Source organism: Labeo rohita, chromosome 9 (assembly GCF_022985175.1).
Source record: "Labeo rohita strain BAU-BD-2019 chromosome 9, IGBB_LRoh.1.0, whole genome shotgun sequence".
Taxonomy (NCBI): Eukaryota; Metazoa; Chordata; class Actinopteri; order Cypriniformes; family Cyprinidae; genus Labeo; species Labeo rohita.
Window position 1 is genome coordinate 4,273,887 of NC_066877.1, and position 9,653 is coordinate 4,283,539.

Consider the following 9,653-nt stretch of genomic DNA (forward strand, 5'->3'; position numbering starts at 1 on the left):
GGCAGGCGTTTCAGCACGTGTTTCATCAGCAGTAGAGTAAAATCCCAATACAAATCAAATAATCAAACAGAAAGAGATATTTTACATCACTCAGTCTGCCACAGTGACAACTGTAACATTCCATATGTTAATGTTATTAAGGCTTTTGTACAAGAAAAAAATTCCAGTGTAACACTTTCTATTGTTCGCCTTCCTTTAAATTTGAAAGGTGTTTGTTGAATAACTACAATCAGAAGAAAAAAAAAACATGTTTTTGTAAAGCCAGTAATTTGATGGTTGTGGAATTTTTTGATTGTCTTGCATTAAACTTAAGTGCTAAATACATATATAGAAAATACACAAACACAAAAGTTAGTAAACTGCCCACTAAGTTTGTGAAGGGGCATGAAATTCCTTGAAAAGGGTGTTATTATTTATGACAGCAAATGTGTGCAGATATTCACTGTCTAATGACAGTGGTATATCAACCCAAATGAATTCCACTCACTTAACTGTAGGGGGCTCCAAAGTCGCAAAAATATACAAAACTACATACATTTACTTTAAATACATGAATTATTCAAATTTTATTGCTAGTTATCCAAGGAGAAAAAAACTGACTTGAACGAAACAAGACAAAGTGGGAGTGGAACAAAATAAATACGCACCCACCCAAAGGTCAAGATTATAGGCTACAGTAAAGGCTACTCTCAGCTAAGTCTGACTAACCAGATACAAATATGCCTTTAAGAACAGTCTAGAACAGTGGTTCTCAAAGTGTGGTACGAGTACCACTAGTGGTATTCCTGCTCCCTCTAGTAGTACGCAGAGGAATCACTAAATTAAATATAAATTAATGTTAAAACACATTTAATCTTTTTTTTTTTTTGGACATTTAAGTACTGTACAGTTTTTATTTAACTTTTAGGTACAACACATTTGAATTTAATCATTATTAAAGTTTATATTTACTTGTTTGTAAGCACTGTGAAGTTAATGTTTAAACTGTGTATTTACAACGTTAAAGTAGCTGACAACAATCAGTATTCTTATTAGGAATAAAACTGCCTCGTTTTTGAGCTGTGCAGAGCTGTAGTTGAATAGTTAGGCCTACTATGCTACTCTATTTTAATGTTTTCTGAGGTAGTACTTGGTATAAAAAGTTTGAGAACCACTGGTCTAGACCTACTGTCTTCATTAACATTTTAAAGGGTTCATTTATCAGTTGTGCCACTATGCTGTTTGCTCTGCCCTACAGGTGTCTGCTGCAGCATGGCAGTAGGTGGCGCTGTTGGTGTAAGAGAACGCTTGAGAGCAGCCTTTGCATCATTGCAGTCCTGCACCCAATATCCATTAAACACACTGCATTGTCTCTAGTCTGATGAGCAGAACATTTGTGAACTGGCATCTGACATTTCCCAAGTGCACATGAAATATACACATAACATAGTAAGAAAGAATCAGGCTTATTATTAAATAACTGCAGTTTTTCAATTAAAAAACAGTGAGGTCTAAATGTCTAAGACCACATTGAAAAGACATAATTTTTTATAAATTAACATTTCATGAAAACAATATCAAAGTAATATATAATATAGTAATAACATATATAATATAGTAATATATTTTTATTATAGTTTTGCATTTGCAGATGTAAATGCATTTTTGACATTGAATGTGGCTGCAATCAACAGCTTTATTACAAATAGTCAAATGAAAGTTATTTTTTGAATAATATAACTGGATAATATAACATTAAAATGTAGTTTATAGTTTTCTGTATAAAATTAGAGAAATGTAAAACAAACAATTTTAGCAATTTTATTCAGTGGTTTCAGACTTTTTAATTAAAGTTATTTACTAGCTTTTAAAAAGAAAATATTTTTAACCCAGTAGTGTTGATATTGAATATTTTCATTCATGTATATTATATTAGCACTGGGTCTGTATTCTGTGCTTTACTTTAGGATGATCTGTTAAAGAAAACAGAAAGAGAAAGATAGTTTGCAGAACTCATTCTCTCCACTTATGCTTTAAAAAAACATATTACAGAGCAAAGCCAATGTGTCTTTTTTGAACATTACATGAACATAGAACTTGACAAAGAAACAGCATGGAAAAACAGACACATAACAGTGTTTGAAAGTAAATTAAAGGGACACCGGGTGCAAAATTCACTTATACATGGTGTTTGCATATAAATGTGTCTTAGCAGTGTGTGGACACAACAATAAAAATCAATTCACTTCTTTTCTTTAATTCCCAAAAACCTAAACAATCTCATTTATCAAGCCACTTTGATTTTTGAGCCACTTTGATCAGGCCCCGCCCACAACAGCTGACGCTGTCGGTAAAGGCTAGAAGGGATACAGCTCTAGCTACTGGGCATGCGCACATCAATCTAACGTTATTTTTGTCACACTATACAACAATAAAACTGTTTTTGTATTATAGTAAGGGCTAAGTTTAGGGTTGGTGTAGGTGTAGACTATATAGATAATTTCGACAAACTCGATGAACCCGTGATATCTTCTTCAGGGTGTAAAATGAAAATAAAAGCTGAAACTTTTTCAAGGAACCTTGCAAAAGCAGCATGTTACAATGGTAAGGGAAAACTGTGTAATCACAACCATACAGTCTATGATCACAACAACGTTGTTTGTGTCTACATTGTTTGCGTCTACATTGTCAGCTGATGAGATTACAAAGATAAAACGAGTGTTCTGAAACATGAAATGTGAAATCTGCTTTTGCTATAAAACCAACTTTTAATCTAAAAACATACTTTCAGTTGACTTTGATTTTGTAAGTTACCTGTATTTGTTTAAGTTATTATTGCTTAATCAAAACAACCGGGCTGCAGTTTGGTTGATATTACTTGTAGCGCACAAAAAAAAAAAAAAAAAACATGATTTCTGAAAATAAATAAAAATGGAGTTATCTGTTTTTGCAAATAAACTCTTCATTTTCTCTCCACATTAGAGACACAGAATACACAAAAAACAGAAGAGAGGGACGGAGTGAGCAGCAGCTTATCTTTTAAAGAAATGGCTCGCTCTGAACACAGCTGCTTTTAGGTAAAAGGGGTGTTGAGGAATTTTAACCAAAGTATGTTGCAGACATTTCATGAAGATTCTAAAGAAGCAAACCAACCTGTGAAAAATGTGGCACCTTCAAAAATCATTGTTTTAACTATAGTATTTTCTAATAAAACTTGTTAATGGCAAGCCATTTGAACTATGGTATTTAAAGTGACCATGTCATAAAGACATTTTTAATCTGTTTGATTGTTTTGTTTTGTTTGTTTGTTTGTTTGTTTGTTTTGGAGATAAAAGACCTTAATGCACTATGAAAACATACTGTATCTTTCAGAACCTTAAGCTTGGTGACTTTTTCAGAGAAATAATTTCTGACAAATTAGAGAGGGAAACATGTTATCTCATGTAATAATTTAACATTTCATGCGAACAGATGTTTACAGGGAAGTGAGAAAAAAGTTAATGAACAAATCTGACTGGCATTTGCTGTAGCAGCAGCAACAGAAGGGCTGACAGCAGGAACAGCTCCTGCACCAAGCATCATGGGAACTGTTTCAACAGGGAACACACAGCATGATTGAATTAGTAGCAAAATGTGAGCAGGTGATGTGATTTCGTGTGTGTGAGTATGTTTGAGTAAATGTACCTGTGGGGAGTAACGCTGTGGCCGTCTGCAGTGGTGTTGGGCTGATGGTTAAACAGACCTCCTGCCACACCAGTCTTCTCCAGAGCCACACGCTTAGCCAACAGAGCATAAGAAATGGCCTGAAAGGATTAAACGTGCATTTGTAGTGTACTTGAAATCTAAATCGAAATGTGTCCAAACAATGGCTGACAGTGAGTAGTAAGCAGTGTAAAAAGTCACCACATTATCAATTTTATGTTTATTTATGAATGAAAAACAGTGAATTGTTATAGAAACTTTAATAGATAACTTAGTCTAATATGTAAACACCACTGTCTTTATTTGTAAAACATCTTACAAGACTAAGATATCCAGGAAAGAAGTGACTGAACATAATCTAGGCCTTAAAACTAGATACACAAACATCAAGAACAGTAGCAATCAAGAAATATTAAAAAGATGAGCTCTTTACATCACAGTACAACAAATATTGTATCTAACAATAATGACAAAATAACAACAACAACAACAAAAATGTAATTAAATTAAATTATTAATTAATTAAATTAAGTCAGCAAACAGCAAACAATAATTCTATAATAGTAATATCTTGCAATTCTGACTTGATAACTCACAATTGCAAGTTTATGTCTCGCAATTCTAAAAAAAAAAAATTGCAAGAATTGCAAGATGTAAACTTGTAAATGCAAGAAAAATGTGCAATTCTGACTATTTTCTCAGAACTGTGAGACATAAAATCCCAATTATGAGGAGGAAAAAGAATTTAAATCTCACAAATCTGACTTAATAACTGTGAGAAATAAACTTGCAGTTCTAAGAAAGAAAAAATCTGAATTGTGATATAAAAAGTCACAATTAAGTTTATTATTATTATTATTATTATTTTACAATGGTGGAAATGGGCTTTTAATACTTTATTAAACTGAATTAGCTTTTATTATTATTCATTTTTTGTTTTCATATTAATTTTAGTTTAATTTTAATAATTAATTATAATTAATAATTAGTACTTTAGTTTTTAGAATAAATATAAAATAAATATTCCATTAATTTTAGTGCTTCCACTTAAACTTGTCATTTAGCTGCTTAAGTTGGTTGCAATTTTAATTTAGTTCTTAGTTGCAATTTTCATTTAGTTCAACTAATATTTATTAATATATTACTTATTTCAGCTTTACTTTAATTAACAAAAATGTTTTATTTGTTTTCAGTTAATAATTATAATCCTGTTTTTGAATTGCTTTTTTGCTGTTGTTTATACTAATTAATAATAACTTCTTCAATAAAAAGGTATAAGGGTAAATACATAAACAAACCTAAATCAATCCCAAAAGCTAGATTTATCCTGTTTTATTAACCTACAATAACTCATCACACTCCTATAAGCAGAATATAAGCAGAAACACAAATTGAAACACAAATTGCTCTGTCTGGAAGCAAACCAGAACAACAGACACCCAGTCAAGCTAACAGGCTCAAACACTTGACAGTATTCACTGCATGTTGCAAATCAGCATTTATGTGTCCTGTTTTTATTGAATTATACCTCCATTTTGTCAGAGTTCAGCAGCACTTTTTGATGGGAGGTGTTTGAGGTCTGCGCTAATACTTGAGGGACAGAGCAGATGATGACTATATGGCTAATAGCATTTCTGTGAAGATCAGGCCAATCCCATGAGAGACGGGCATGACATACTGTATGAGTGACAGGAAACGAGGCCTGTAATGACAAACAGCACAATATACAATTTGACCAAAACTGTTTAATTTCTTTCCAAGAGTAGAGTTAAAGGTACAAAGGTTATGCCTGACTAAATAGACTGTTTTGCATATTTGAAGGAGGAGCAAAAAGCACGGAAATGGGCGGGGCTAAATATGTGGAGGGGTTTACCACAGAAGATAGGCTGGATCCAGGCAGCACGAAATGCATTTGCTGCAACATTATAGCCATTTTTTGTTGGATCAGGTTATTTCTTCCATTAATCTCAAGCTGAGCCTTTAGATGAGATCCTTAAAGCAAACACAAACAAATGAACATACGTTTAACCTTTTCACCTTGTGAAAAAGCATACTTAATTGTACTTAATTGCACTTGTAGTGTACTTCAAATTTTAAAGGGGTCATCGGATGCTCATTTTCCACAAGCTGGTATGATTTTTTAGGGTCTTTGTGAAATGTCTGTAACATACTTTGGTTAAAATTCCTCAATGGTTGTTTAAAAAAAACACCCTTTTTACCTTGTCTGTTCACAGCGAGCTGTTTCGGTGCATGCCTCTTTAAGCCTTAAATGCATGACTGTTTCGCCAATCACTATATTTTCGGGTCTTTAGCGACCCGGACCTGTATATCCAGCATGGATGGATCTCTAACTGCTGCAATAGCAAAAAACTCTTGATATTTTAAGAACAATTACAGAGGAGTAAAATAAAGCATATTTCATTACCTTTTGAAACTTACAGAGTTCAACTTGAGCAGATGATTTTGCCATCATCGTTATCGTCAGAGCGCACTTCCACAGTACATTCAGCATCTGGCTCATATTTGTGATCTCAACCATATTCGCAAAACTATCAATTTCAATGACGTCCCGGGTCGCTAAAGAACTGAGGTATGCATTTTGAGTTAAATGAATATGAGTTTGGCTCACTCCGCCCCTCTCTTCCATATTTTGTGTCTTAAAATAGAAGTCCACTTCCAAAAAAATTCACATATAATGTTCTCACCCCCTTGTCATCCTAGATGTTAATGTCTTTCTGTCTTCAGTCGTAAAGAAATTATGTTTTTTGAGGAAAACATTTCAGCATTTTTTTCCATGTAATGGACTGATATGGTGCCCTGATTTTGAACTTCCAAAATGCAGTTTAAATGCGGCTTCAAACGATCCCAAATGCGGCTCTAAACGATCCCAGTCGATGAAGAAGGATCTTATCTAGCGTAATGATCGGTTATTTTCATAAAAATAATACAATTTATATACTTTTTCATGTCAAATGCTCATCTTGTCTGCCTGGACTGTTTTTTCCGGTTTATGATAGTTAGGGTTTGTCGAAAAACTCCCATCTCATGTTCTCCCTCAACTTCAAAATCGCCCTATATCGCTGTTTTTTTTAACTTTTTTGTTAAGGGTGTTTGATCTTCTTTGCATGTTCACTTTGCATAGACTGGGTCGGTACTTCTGCAGTGATGTAGGATGATTTTGAAATGTTTTTAGAAGTTGAGGGAGAAAATACTATTTGGAGTTTTTCGACATACCCTAACTGTCTTGAGCCAGAATACACAGAGTTCAAGGAGAGCAAGGCAAGAAAAGCATTTGAGGTTAAAAAGTATTTAAATTAAATTATTTTTTTTAATTAATAATAACCAATCATTTCGCTAGATAAGACCCTTCTTTCTCGGCTGGGATCATTTACAACCGCATTTGGGATCATTTGAAGCTGCATTTAAACTGCATTTTTGAAGTTCAAAATTGGGGCACTATATCAGTCCATTGTTTGGAGAAAAATGCTGTTTTTGAAACTATTTTCCTCAAAAAAAACCCCATAATTTCTTTACAACTGCGGAAAGAAAGACATGAACATCTTGGATAACAAGGGGGTGAGTACATTATATGTGAATCTTTGTTTTGGAAATGGACTTCTCCTTTAATTGGCACATTACCATCAAAACAAAACTAGTCCACTGCATCCTCAATGGCTCTGATGTCAGAAAAAAAAAATGAAGACTCTTATGTTTACTTTTATGTCCAATTACAAAACACCTGCATTGCTTATGAGTCATATAGAACAGCAAATAATAAGACCAAAACAAATCTGTAAAGCTTGAATCAAGTCTGATATCTACAATAATGAAAGGAAGGAATGAGTCACCTACTCAATTCATTAACACTTAAGATTAACAAATCATGATATCATCCAATTCAGAATTTGATGTGAATGGATATGTAATGTGATTTAATTTTACATATTATTACAGTATTTGTTCCTGTGAATGGACTTCCTTACCTTGAGAGCGTCAAAGCATGCAATGACGTGACCGTTGTTGACATGGCAGCTCTCGGGTGGGTGTGTGAACTTACACTCCGAGTCTTTGCGTGAGCAGCAGCCTCCCTGAAACTGCCGATACACCTCCAGCGAGAGCCATTTAACATCACACACAGTCGGAAATGCAACTGACATTTCACCCACAATGCCTCAGAAACTGTGGTGGTAAATTCAGAAGTGATAGTTGAGAAGATGTCAGTCACACAGTAGTGTAAAAGCCATACTGTCAATCCAACATGTTCAACTGTGCTAATGCCAGTGATAAAAGTATGAAGGAAAGTATGGAGGAACCACATGTGTGTTGAAGGAATGAGGAAATAATTATGCACTGGAAACAGAGGAACTCCTGCGCTTTAGGACGTTAGTTCTGAAGAGAATCTGTAAAGGAAAACACAGAAGATGTGTCTAATCAGCTTAGCAACTCTCAAAACATGAGCTCACTGTCAACTGAAGGCCATTTCCTGTTTAGATCCTGTTTTCCTCACTAATACCAGCTAGAAACAATTAAATATTCACTTAGTAGATGCAATGATGCAAAGTGACTGACAAATGATGAGAAACACAAGCAATTCATTAAAGGAGCTAACAATATTAGCAGGACTGTAATATTGAATTATACGTAAACTGATTAAAAATATACAGTGCATGCATCACAATCACACACATTTCCTCAATGAACAGAGCAGCATAGCTGCTTACGTATTTTGTGTTTTATTTCTTTAGCTTTTTAATTAGCTTAACCAGATTCAACAGTTAGGTTTTGCTGGTGGACTAGCACCAAACCAGCCTGAATAGTGCAGCATGAAGACTCAGTCTGGTCTAAGCAGGAACCACAGCGTCATTAACCTGAATTCAGAGCTTTGACTTTGATTAATTACACCTGGTTATAATTTCCTCTGAACCATGCCATAATCATCAATCATTTACTGAAACCTTGCCATTTTTTTTCTCTCTGCAATACTGAGCATTTTCACATGCCTTGTCAGATTTAGGTTAATTTACTCTGTATTGCTGTATTGTGATACTTGCTTTGACTTTTACACTCTCAGAAAAATGGTACAATGGATTTTAGGATGCACGATGCAGGCCAATGTTGCTGTGTGTAAATGTATTTAAGAGCATACAGTTATGGGTACTTATGTGTGCTGACCTGATCTGATGTTGTTTTTCAGTTCATATGTGTTGTTGTTTGAAGTATATGTTGCCTTGTAAAACAGAAGTTCATTTAATTGCACTGAATGTTTTTTTGCAACGTACTTTAAATCTTAAAAGTGTATTTTTTAAACTGTAATTGCAGATAATATAACATTTAATACATAAAAGGCCACTTTTACTCCTGAATGAAAAATTCCTGATAATATACTCACCCATATGTCATCCAAGATGTTCATGTTTTTTTATTCAGTTGAAAAGAAATGAAGGTTTTTGAGGAAAACATTACAGGATTTCTCCACATAGTGGACTTCAATGGGAATCAACGGGTTGAAAGTCCCAATTGCAGTTTCAGTACAGCTTCAAAGGGCTCTACATGATCCCAACCAAGAAATAAAGGTCTTATCTAGCAAAACGATCAGTCATTTAAAAAAAACAATACAAATTTCTATACTTTTTAACCACAAATCTTGCACTAGCACATGCACATCTTCACATATTACTACGGATGCACCGAAATGAAAATTCTTGGAAAATTCAGAAGCCGAAACCAAACAAACTGAAACACTGGGCCAAAGGCCAATTACTGAACACGGTTTTGCCAATTTTTTTCACCACTGCATAAATTAAATAGCCAAAATGTGCTTTTTACAGTTTTGTCTGGCTTTTCAAAAAACAAAAACAAACAAACAAACAAACAAAAAAATTAACTTAAAATTAATAAGTTAATAAAATAATATTCTTTGGCCATTTTTAAGACCCCCTTCTTGAATCAGACGTGTTTTTTTTTTTTTTTTT